Consider the following 13,054-nt stretch of genomic DNA (forward strand, 5'->3'; position numbering starts at 1 on the left):
CATGTGGAAACAACAGAGCCAGACAGACCTGCAGACTGAGCAAAACCACCCAGCCCATCCCAGTCTAGATGAGCCAACTCCCAGCTGAGAAATAAAATGTGAACAAACCCAACTGAGTTCAGTAGAGCCACTCTAGCCAATCTGAAAGATTGAAAGTTATATAATTATCTTCTTTTAGGCTATTAAAATTTTGTGATTTTTCTATGTAGAATTATTGTGTGAATAGCTAATTCATACGGGTAAATTGTGTTCTGGTTCACAAATATTCATTCTTTAACCCTAGACATACCTGTAGAATGTCTCTGCCCATTGCCTTGGCTATGCAATTTGTCAATAGATTATCAGCCTATGAGACATTTGCAAGGACCTAGCATAAGCTTTAGTGAACTAGCACTGGTTTGGTTTAGCTTTATGCACTTCTGCCATAAGATATAGAGACTATGAAAAAAAAAAAAAACCCTTATACTTCTAGCCAGATGACATGTTTAGGGGTAATGCTTCTGGGGTATACTTCTTGTTAAGTGGGTGAATTTAATTTATTTACATGTGACTAAGAGTGTATTTTGTGTGTACCAGACCAAAAGAGGTAGACTGTATGTTGTATTATTGTTTATAAACATTCACTTACCTCTCTGTCTTTATTGGCCCTGTGACTTCGGGTCAATGAAATCATATGAGAAAACCTGACATATGACCAGTCCTAGCCAAAGTTTTGTAGAGCAATCGCATGGTTTAGAGGAGCCTCTTGGGTTTGTGCTCGCTGCAATATCCCAGATAAGGGCCTTTCTTAAGTTGGGCTCCTTAGAGACACAATCTGAGAGAAAGAATGTTGACTGAGGAGTGCTCTTGAAAGAAACCACAAGGAAGTAAAAGCATGAACAGGCAAAGGGGACCGTAAAACTTAAAGTAATGGCAACTGAAGCCTCAGCTGGTCCAGCAGGGTCTCCTGGAGCTGTAAGGGCCCTCTAGAGTTGTCCAAATTAGAGCAATCCAGGTCTGTGTGCCTTTGCAAGAGTCTGTCATTGATCAAGGGCCACCACCAAAAGGAGGCACAGGTGGCTCACACTGTTCCCTGATGCAAAGGGAAATCACCAGTGAGGGATGAAGCTGTGAGCCATGAATAGCCGTTATTCCAAAAAGATGGTGGATAGCTATATTGGCCTAAAATTAGTCGACCAGGATAGAGCACCACAGTATCCTCTGCAGAACTATACCTTCAACCTGGATCCCAAAATAAGAAGCCACGCAGAGCAGGCACACATCAATGCACAGCATGGAAGAGCCAGGCTGATCCACTGCTGACTCTCAGCTCTCAAGCAATGCAGATGAGTAATGCATGTTGTTAGAAGCCACTGAGAGTTTTGAATTGTTTGTTGCCAAAGCAAAAGCTGGCTGCTACATTGATAAGACAACAAGACCTCACATTTTTAAACAGGTACTTACATATTTTAAAAGTACTGATTTTATCATAACGTGTTTGAAATTGAAGAAGATAAAAATAAATTTGAAAGGTACCCTGTGTTCGTAGACTGGAAGAAATAATATTGTTAAAATGGCCATGGCATCCAAAGCAATCTACAGAGTCAATGCAATTGCTATCAAAATCCCAATGGCCTTTTTCACAGAAATGGAAACAAAAAATACTAAAATTTTTAAGATACCACAAAAGACCCTGAATAGCCAAAGCAATATGGAATAAAATGAACTAGAGGCATCACACTAACTTCAAAATATACAGTAAAGCTATATCAATCAAAACAGTATGGTACTGGCATAAAAACAGACCACACAGACGAATGGAACATAATAGAGAATCTAAAAACAAAGCCACAGACTATGGTCAACTGATTTTCAACAAAATTGCCAAGACTAAACAATGAAGAAAGGACAGTCTCTTCAATATGTGGCATTGGCACCACTAGATATCTACATGCAACAGAATGAAATTAAACCTTTATCTCACATCATACACAAAAATCAACTCAAAATGGATTAAAGACTTAAACATAAAACCTGAAACCACAGAACTACTGGAAGGACACAGAGGAGGAAACACCATGACTTTGGATTGGGCAATGATGTTTTTTGCTATATAATTCCAAAGCACAAGCAACAAAAGTGACAACAGATAAATGGGTTTACATCAAATTAAAATACTCCTGCATAGCCATGGAAACAACAGAGAGAAGAGACAATCCACGGACTAGATGAAGGATTTACAAACCATGCATCTGTAAGTGGTTAATATTTAAATATACAAGGAACACAAACAACTCAATAACAAGAAAATAAATAATTTTATTTTAAAATGGGCAAAGGATCTGAATAGATATTTCTCAAAGGAAGACACAGAAATGTCCAACAGGTATATGAAAAGGTGTTCAGCATCACCAATCATCAGAGAAATGCAAAGTAAAACCACAATGAGCTATCACCTCACACAGGTTAGCAATGGCTAATATCAAAAACACAAAAATAACAAGCACTGAAGAGGATGTGGAAAATGTTGCACACTATTGATGGGAATGTAAATTCATATGGCCATTATGGAAAACAGCATGCAGGCTCCTTGAAAAATTTAAAAAATGGAACTACCATATAATCCAGCAATCTCATTACTGGATATACATGCAAAGAAAACTAAATTAGTATGTTGAATAGGTATCTGCACCCCCATGTCTACTGTAGCATTATTCAAAGTAGCCAAAATGTGAAATAAACCTAAGTGTCTACTAATGGATGATGGATGATTAATAAAATGTAGTATATATAAACAATATATTATTTGGCCTTAAAAAAAAAAAAAGGAAATTCTGTCACTTACGACAGCATGGATGGACATCCTATTAAGTGAAATACGTCAGACAAATATTCATACCACATGACCTCACTTATATGTGGAATACAAGAAAGCTGAACTCACAGAAGCAGAGAGTAGAATGGCAGTTACCAGGGGAGCAGTCTGTTTGCTAGTTTTTCCTGGAGTCACTCATGTAGCATTGGCCATCTTACAACTCAACTGGGACTGACTGGCCTCACTCACAGGACTGACTACTAATTTTGGCCACTGGCAAGCTATTGGCCATTGGCTACTGGCTGTCTCTGTGCGGCCTTTCATTCCCAAGAAGGCTGGCCTGGGCGTCTTTGCAGGGCTGACTCGGAATGCAAGAATGGAGTTCCCAGGGTTCCTAAGGCTGAGGCACAGAATACACAATTAACACCACTTCAGCTACATTTTATTGCTCAAATTCAATAGGCCAGCGCAAATTCGAGGGAAAGGAAAACCCATTGCTTAAAGGTAAGAGTGAGTCACCATGCCAAGTGCCAAGGAAGGTGCTGTTGCCACCATATTTGCAAGAAGGATACTTCAGGCTGAAGTGTGTTTTATCTTTTTTTCTGAAGTTATTTTTCCGTAAGTATCAAACAATAAATTTGGTAGCCTCTTCCCATCCTGCCCTCCCCTCAAAAAAAAAAAAAAAAAAAAAAAACCATGTAAACAGATACATGTAATATTTTCAATTATAGACCATCAGGATCATTTGCCCACCAGGGGGCAGTACAAAAGAGTCAATTCAAAAATATGGCCCTAAAGCAAAAGCAAGAAAGGTAAGAAAAGGAAAGTAAGGAGAGGAAGGGGGAGAGGAATATGAAAAGGAGGAGTAAGAAGAAATAGACTAACTTTAAGTAACATGGGTAAATTAATCCTATACACAATCCAAAATGCCTTTCCTTCATTCAATTGTAACCTCTTCTACTTGAATGCTTATAAAATGTCTATATTTCATACATTACAATTTAATGATTTGCAGGCACATAAGATATGTATGTGCGATTGGGAGGGGTAGGTGTAGAAAGTCGAAGTAGTGTAGAAAGAAGGATGACAAAAATAATCAGATTATAAAAATGGAAGGACACAAAAATCAAGATTCAGTAGAAAAACCCCATAAGTAATTTCTAGAAAAGGGACAAGAGATATTTTCCAAGCAAGTCATAATGCAAAAATATTTACAGGAACAGACAATTATGACACTATTAGATTAAAAAGGGATATTGGCTATATTCTAGAATTTCCCATTATATGGAAATATACCCCCCACTTTTAAGCATCTTTGGAAAAGGTGTGGTTTCTTTCTGATATAGCAAAATTCACATATTGAGACCCTTTTGTTTCTTTTTAAAAACTAATATTTCCACAAAATATTACAAAATCAACTCCATAGGGGCAGCTGCTATTTAATATTGCCAAAACAATAGTCCAATAAATTAATACTAAGTGGAAACATGTATATCTTTACATTGCATAGGAGAAAAATTGTATTTAATCAAATGAGAAAGAGAGAGAACCTTTGGCCTACAAGTCTGAAATTTCAAAGCTGTACAGCCTCTGCACAATGCTATTGACTGGTTTTATTTAAAGTAAAAAGAAGCCCTAGTAAGCAGTAGAGAAAATAACTTAAAACGCCTAATATAGACAAAGGTAAACTTTTTTTGTAGGCAAAGGGAATGGGCAGGGGTGGGGGAGGTACTACCACACACACATGACTTTAGTACAAACATGCCTTATCTGTATTCCAGAGCCTTCAGAATATTCACCGGAATTAGTAATTGGTAATCAGCAACTTTCGGCTGCTTTACATTCAGGGAGGCGGCCAGACCAAGTGAGGAGTAGGCATCAGATTAGATCACTAGCTATATTGTTCGGGTTGATTTTAATTGCCTGAAAAGTGCCATTACCGTCTTCTGCAATGCGTTAAGTTATTTTAAAGAGTGACTATTTCTATGCAAGAAATAAAAATGAACTACGATTCAGTTAGAACGTACAAGTTAAGTATTCAGTTGGGCCCTTGCCCTGGTGACATCAAAACCCTGCCCAAGTCTGCTCACGCTGATAAACAAACATGTTTGTTGCCTGCAGAACTTTTCAAATGTAGCATGGAAAGTCAACACAGATTCCCGAACTGATGACCACAGAGAACCACCCAAATGTCACATCCTGGTTTATAAAATCTCAACCCTTCCATTTCTATACGGGCATCTCCAAGGTGAAGGAGTTCATGATCTTCGAGAACAATAGAACAAATATTTGAATGGAAAAAGGTTATTGAAGTCGAATTTTTTCAAACCTAGAAGGCACTTGCAAAATATCACATCAGTGCACGTTGACACGGAAACGTCACCTCTCAGGACATTTGTTCTTTAACTTAAAATCCTAGATACGTGAATCTATACATGGCATAAAACTGCATAGAGCTACACACATACTAATGCATAAAGCTACACACATACTAGTGAAAGCAGGTTTTAAAAATGGTGAAAACCAAATAAGGTCCGTGGTCTAGTTAAACAGTAATGTTCCAAGGCTACTTTCCTGGTTTGGATATTGCAATACAGCTTATTGCAATATCACCGTAGGGGGAAGCTGGCTGAAGGGTATACAAAACCCCTTGTGCTATTTTTGCAACTTCCTATGAATCTATAATTATTTTGAAATGAAAAGTTAAAAAATGCAGGTTAGCAAGTCTCACCCCAGAGGTGATTTACAAAATCTGATAAGGGCCAAGGAATCTCTATTATTTCAGTAGTTAATGTTTCTGCAGAAAGACCATGAGTTAGGAAACAGTAGAAGGGAAATAGAGTACTTTCAGCCCTATTAGAGGGGGCTTTCTCTTTGAAGGATGAGTGGTTTAATGCCCACAATGTTTTCCCTTATTTATAAGTAATGACTTATAGCTTAGGAAAATGTGCTTTCAATCCATTGTGATGTAGTCATTCAGTTATTTTTTTTCGCATGACAATGTTCTACTTTAATAAAATAATGAATTTTGAGAATTCCAAATTACTTCCTTGCAAGAAAATAAGCTCATTATATCAAGGACTACCCGTCAGTACTTAGAACCTTTAGCCTATGCCTCCTTTAGATAAAGCAAATGTTTGTCACAGAATTTTCTGAATTCAGATCCTATCGAGATGTTCACCCATTGTCAATTAATGATTTACCCCCCCCCAGAAACTGTGCAAAATAAAATAAAACCTTTAAACTGGCCGGGCGCTGTGGCTCACGCCTGTAATCCTAGCTCTTGGGAGGCCGAGGCGGGCGGATTGCTCAAGGTCAGGAGTTCAAAAACCAGCCTTAGCAAGAGCCAGACCCCGTCTCTACTATAAATAGAAAGAAATTAATTGGCCAACTGATATATATATAAAAAATTAGCCGGGCATGGTGGTGCATGCCTGTAGTCCCAGCTACTCAGGAGGCTGAGGCAGGAGGATTGCTTGAGCCCAGGAGTTTGAGGTTGCTGTGAGCTAGGCTGACGCCACAGCACTCACTCTAGCCTGGACAACAAAGCTAGACTCTGTCTCAAAAAAAAAAAAAAAAAAAAAAAAATTAAAAAAATTAAAAAAAAATTAAAAAACCTTTAAACTATGCACTAAAATAGTCCTAAACCAAGAAGTCCTAAACCAAGAAGCCCCACTATAACCATAGCAGAACTTCACGCCAGTGGAAGAGATTAGACTTTACTTCATTCCGCAAATTTTTACGAAATTGTAATACGTGTGCGCCACTCCACCACCAGACTATCAGGAAAGGCATGTATTAAGCAATTTTACAATACTAATTAAATTCTAATTTATTCTCCCCTTAAATAATTTTTTTCAAAAAAAAAATAGTTGATAGCAGACAGCATCGAGTTCAAACCTAGTCCGGAAGGACTTCCTGCAAGAATGACTAGGTGGATATCCCCGGAACAAATGGTAGGCTTGGAATTAAAGAGCTTTCCTGGCAGACACAACAGTGAGTTGAGGGTGGAAATGAGTCCAGATGGGAACGGAGAGAGTAGGGCAGAAGCCATGGGCATCCTAGGTACATATAAGGACACTAAAGTCAAAAGGGTCACATTGAGTTTTCAAGGAAGCTTAAGGAGGCCCTTGTAGCTGGACTGTTAAGTACCAGGGGAGAATTAGGGAGAAGAAATAAATCACAGGCAGACAAGCTGCATCAGTAGCATTTCTGTTCTCTAGGCAGTGGGTATCCGATGACTTGTGGGTTGATGTAGCACCCACGGATCAGATAGACTGGAACAAGAAAGAGAGTGGGGAGAAAGCCATAGAATGAACACTCTTGTACTTCTACTTAGCTGACCAGTTACAAGGGCAAAGGCGGAGGATGGTGCGCCAAAGACCACTGATGCCACATGCCTTGACGACCACAGTGAGAGTAAAAAGAAAGAAGGGATCACCTAAGCTGGAACCAGACGCAGAGGAAAGTTGATGGATTTCATTTTAGACACAACAAATTTGAAGTAGCAGATGTCCAAGAAATCTAAGCGATCACAGGTAATGTGACAGAAAACACCGTGCAAGTCAGCTGCAGGTTCCTGACGAATATGGACCTTCTCAACAGGATCTCTGGTCACACGGAGGATACACCCACATGCTGTAAACTCAGCACCCTGGAAGCTTAGTTCCCATGGGTTTGTCAAACTTCACTAGGCACCGGGTACTGTGATAGGAGCTACTTTGCCACAGTAAGCAAAAGAGGCGCGGTGCTGCTTACAAGGTCCTTCCAGAATAGTAAACAGGCAATAAATAAGATAAGGAAATGTCGAGTTCCAAGTTTCACTGAGTGCTATGGAGGAAATAAAGAGAAAGACTAACAGAGGTGCCCAAATTTAGAGAAGAAGAGAAATCAGAGAGCCCTCCCTAAGTTAATGGCATTTCAACTGTGACCTAAGGGATGAGCAGCAGTGAAAAACTCGTGTGTGTGTGTGTGTGTGTTTCGGAGTGAGGGCTGGAAGGGGGGGCTACCAGGTGAAGGGACAGAATGATCCCTAAGGTAGGAGAAAGAGTTCAACAAACTGCAGAATGGAAAAAGAGCCTGTGAAGTCCTTGTTCCCAAAAGCATGGTGGGAAACCTTAAGGGACAGGTAGCGTTTAAATCCTACACAGCTTTGTAAATAATATTTAATAGTTTTGATTTTATCTAAGTGCAAGAGAAAGCCATTTAAGCATTCTGAAGAGAGGCATACTAATTTAACTGACCCCCCCCAAAAAAAAAAATACTGCCCCGGCTGCTGTGCAGAATGATTTGGGGGAAGAAGGAAGAAAGGGGACAGGGAAGCCAATACAGTTGTCCCAGGACAGATGATGGTGACTTGGTGGAGGAGAATGTGAGTGAAGATGAAAGGAAGGTGGCAACTTTGAGAAATATTTCAGAGTTAGAATCAAAAGGACTCGAGATCCGAGGTGTAGTAGTTTCCCGTAATAAGAGTATTTGTTGTAATAGTCCCGAGAATTTGTATCCTATTAAAATAGTATATTGATAGGCTCCTTTATCAGTAGTATAATCGATTGGTCTTGAATTATAGATCTCATGTCTTAACATTTGAAAAGTAATCAAAGTCGAGCCACTTAGAATACAAACAGGACAAAATTGTTCTCCTGTAACATAGAACATAGAAAATTTACAATCTGAGTTCTAAAGGCACCTAAGAGAGTGCTATGGAATTGCTATACCATACATTTAATATAATATATTTCTTCAAATGCCAATAAGTCTGCAACAAGAAATATGCATGCCCTCTGAATTATTTTACCCTACTTAATAAAATAGTAATTTTTCCTCACTCTTTGCAAGGCAGCTTCTTACACAGTAAAGATTCTACAAATATTTACATTCCAAGTAGCAAAGCTGTTTGAAATGCTATAAAGTTCTGCCAGCACTTCCATTTACAAACCCTTATTTCTTGTTTATAACATGTACATAAAAGGGGGAAAATAAAAATGTACTAAGGATTGAAACTTGGCATACAAAGTTTCAACCTGGGAGTGCAAATCTACTGTAGCAAGATTTCCAAAGAAATATTCAACTGTGTTTAGGAGACTTTCAACACACTTGATCCATTTCTGAAATGTTTGTACAATTTAGATCTAAGACTAAGATCTGTCACCCCTCAATATCTAAGAAATGTTCTATCTTAAATTGTTCTGTGGCCCAATATTCTCATTATTGCCAAATATCTTTGCAAAAACACTATTATCAAGCATAAGAAAGGAAACAGTCTACCAGCACTAAGTGCCTATATTATATATCCACATATTCAAATCACATGCATATGTATGAATTAAAAAAAAAATGGGTGAGCACCTTAGAGATCCTCACCTTCAAGGAGACAAAATAACACACTAAGATAAGAAGGCTTAAAGTTGGACTAGCAGGGACAACGAAATCAGAGATGGCAGGCAAACAACATCAATAAGTTCTCTTGCCATCTGAATATCTCCCACTGCATAAAATTAACATTAGTTTACTGCTAACAACTTACTAAATGGTGATTGGAAAGCACACAACATTGAACCTGTCATAGTTTCTCTGTTTTGTGGCACTGCCACAATACAGTGATATATAGACCTGGCAGTTTGAAAGGGGCAATTATATCTATATACTATTTCAGCACAAAACATATTAAGAGTTAATGAGAACTTCAAGTTGGACACTTAAATTACGCAGTAAAAACAAAGCTGGAAGATGTGTACTGAATGTGTGAGAAGGAATTAGGAACTTATAAAAGAGAAAGATGCATATTTTGCTAGCAGAGTGAAGAAGCTATTAGTTTGTAATAACTAGGCATATATGAAATGTGACAGTGATAAAATTGAACATAAATCAGCAACTGAGAGGCTATAGCTTGTCTGCAGCTAATCTTTACTCCCCTTGAAATTGCTCAGCACTTTGGTCCTATTAAATGTTTTGTTGCCATTTTAAGGAACACTTGGGCTATCTGGTTGTGCAGTGAAGGATATTTAAAAGTTAAGAGTTCTCCTGGAGAAATGAAATTAACGCCTTCATGTCTCCAGCTGACATTAATGACATCCAGACAGCGAGGAGGACATGTGGCTGAATGTTATTGTCTGAGGCGGCCACTGCCTGGATCTATTACCCTGCATATCAACTAGGTGTCTCAGTTATCCCACTTTTAGACAGGAGGGCCACTTGAATGCATTCAACCTCACCTGATTCGTCTAATAAAAGTGTGCAGCAATTTGCGATATTTGCTGGGAGATGCCGATCCTTTTGGGGGTCCTCAAACCACATGTTGACTCTCAACTGATTCCAAGCAACCATTCAAAGATCAGTAATTCCTGACCCTGCTCTATCATTTGCAAGCAAACATCTTTCCATCTAGTGAGGCTCAACCCTATCAGATTTCTTTCATGTACAACATTCACAGGAATCTGTCCCATTGCAATCAGTGACCTGCACGTATTAGGCATCTAACAGATGTTGCAGAAATGGATATGAATATTAACCCGCAGACAACTTCCTCCCTAGTCCTGTGACCCACAGAGGGTTAAAACCATGACCTAAGAGGCCAGGTTACTGCAGCCAAAGTCACTGTTACTATTGGTAAACACAGCTAGCAAAGCAAAAGTAAAACGTTTGACTTCCACATTGAGATATAACAGCTCTTTCAAAGGCAATTACTCCTCCTTTCAATCTCTAAAGGGCTCTGACTCATTGTTCTGATTAATTCCTGTTTTTAATCTATTTACAGATCTGGATTCTTTTTCAGCTAGCGTGATATTCATCTCTGTGGGGGTAGACAGAAACCACAGCTTGTACAGTCTTCCTACTTTTTTTTTTTTTTTTTTTTTTAGTTATTCTTGCTTAATCATTTTTAAATTATTTCTGGATTTACCTACTCACCATGTGAGCGGGGGTTTCTGACCTCCCTCCCTCGGGCAGATCACACCCTCCACCCTCCTGTCTGTTGCTTTCTCCAGCTCTGTTTCCCCACATCTCGGGTTGAGGTTAACAGATTGGCTTCTCCTTTCCCAGATCTCTGTCTGTTCCTCCTAATTTGGCTCTGAAAGGGAGGTTTGCAGTCCTCACTACGGCGGGCACCGTTTGTTATCAGATCATTCCTCTGGGCACATCTCCTTGGTGTAAATCAATAAGCAATACAGGGAAGGACACGCGGATTGGGGAGCCGCGCGGCGCTTTGCACAAACAGAACCCAGGAGCCATGCATTTCACGCGACCAAAAAAAAAAAAAAAAAAAAAATCCTGATGATGCCGTGACTTAAGGGTGCTCGGCTGGCACTTCCTGGGTTTTCTGTTTCTGGCATCCAGTTCCCTGCTTGGTTAGCTTTGCAGGGCTCCTCAGAGAACACAGAAGCAGCCAAGCACCAGGGTCCGGGCTCAAGAAACCTGCACCAGGTTTCCGAGCCCATCAGGGCAAACCTAGCAAATAAACGCGACAAGGGATTCTGCCCAAGGCTGCAGATTTGTGAGTAGCAAGAAAACGCTCCTCGGAAAACTTGATCGCTCACCTAAGAATCCTCCATCCTAGCTTGCTCAGACCTGCGAGTTCCTGCGGGGGTCGGGGGCAGGTGGGGAAGGGGTCTCGCAAAAAGGCGTCGCATTCCCACCCGTTACAGTACACACCTGGAATTCCTCAGCACTCCTAAGATTCAAAACTTTTCCCCCCCAACTTTCGCCGGCCAAATCCGCCGCGCCAAGGGCAATCCCGAGGGACCCACCTTGCATCTCCCCGGCGCGCTCCGCCTGGGGATGCCGTGTTCCCATCCCGAAAGCAATCGTCGCCCTAGGAGGTGCAAAATAGCCTCCCCAACGCAAATCAGCCGGGAGAAGCATGTTTCATTCTCCACCCATCGGGTGCATTTCCCCGGCAAACAAACTTTGGGGCTGAGGAGCCACGAAAGCCAGTGCGTAAAGTTTGCCCCCGCGGGTGGCTCTTCCCTGAGCCCCACAGCTGGCGCCAGGAGCCGCGCAGCCCCGACTCACCTGGTCCTTGCAGCTCCAGAGATGCTCGCCCGGCCGGCCCACCCGCCGCCGCCGCCGTTCGTCCGGGCCCGGGGGGCCGCCGTGCGCGCCCGCGTGAGCCGCCGCCGCCGCCGTCCCCGGCCGAGCCCTCCCCGGCGCCCGCCGCCGTCCCCGCGCGCCAGGCTGCTGCGGCTGCTGCCGGCGCCTCCGCCGATCGGGCTCCGGCTCCGGCTCCGGCTCCGGCGCGGGAGGGAGGGGAGGGGCGGGGAGCGCGACGAAGCAGCCAACGGGGTCCCGCGCCTCGCGTCGCCCGCGCCCCCCGCCTCTCCGCGCCCGCCGGACCCCGCGCCGCCCTGCGCTCGCCGCGTGCGCCCACGCGTGTCCGGGCTCCGCGGGGCCCCGGGCGGGGGCGCGGGATGGGCGGCGGCCGGCGTGTCACCGCTGGGTGGCCTTGTGTCGCACCGCCGGGGGCCGGGGAGCACCGGGTCACGGCAGGAATCCCACTTCTAGGAAAAGCCTCGCGCAGCGGCGCTCCCACAAGTGCGCACCGATTGCCAGTTTTAATACGAACGCGGATAATTACGGAGGGTTCGCTGTGTACCAGGTAGTGGACTGCGCTGTTTAAACGAATTAGTTCATGCCGTCCCCAGAGCAACCCTGGATCTATTATTATTCCCGGATTTAGTGATGAGGAAATTGATTTAGCTTCAACAGTTTCAACGAGTCGGTTATGAGAATAATTGCAATTATACTCTTGCAAGGACCTTGTGAAGTGGCTCTTACCTGTATTAGCCCAAGTATTAATACATACCGTGTTGGGTGGGGGAATCTGGACTTGAACACAAGCCTCTTGCTTTGCACCGCTAGGCTCCGCTTACAGTACCTGTGCAAACAGTGCAACTTTACATGTAAGTGAAAAACAGTTGGAAACAACCTACCTGTCCATCATTAGGGGAATGGCCAATTAAAATATAGCGCACACATACAGCGGGTTATAATGCAGAAACTACAGAGAGGGGGTGCAGCTACTAGTATTGGCATAAATGACCTTCAAGAAGTATTGCTAGGAAAAAGAAGTTGGTATACGAACAGTATGTACCGTTTTTGTGCTTATAACATGCTTTTATCTGTATGTGTAGATATTTATGTGTTCACAATTTCTAGAAGGATGTCCCAAAATACCGTTAGCAATTGTTAGTCCTTGTGAGACTGAAATTGGGGCTGAGGAGACTTTATACTTTTCATTTTATAATTCTTTGACATTGTTTTAAA

The 13,054-nt window shown here is 41.9% G+C and overlaps 1 protein-coding gene across 2 annotated transcripts in view; it reads right to left on the reverse strand.

The window, feature by feature from the left end:
* Window positions 1-11,964, reverse strand: part of CNTN3 (contactin 3) — a 304,606-nt gene extending 292,642 nt beyond the window's left edge. For both annotated transcript variants that reach the window (XM_075998483.1, XM_075998482.1), the window contains exon 1: window positions 11,804-11,964. The gene's annotated coding sequence lies outside the window, so the exon portion shown is untranslated. The remainder of the gene's footprint in view (window positions 1-11,803) is intronic.
* Between the last annotated feature and the right edge of the window lie 1,090 nt (window positions 11,965-13,054).

Source organism: Microcebus murinus, chromosome 28 (genome assembly GCF_040939455.1).
Source record: "Microcebus murinus isolate Inina chromosome 28, M.murinus_Inina_mat1.0, whole genome shotgun sequence".
Lineage (NCBI taxonomy): Eukaryota > Metazoa > Chordata > Mammalia > Primates > Cheirogaleidae > Microcebus > Microcebus murinus.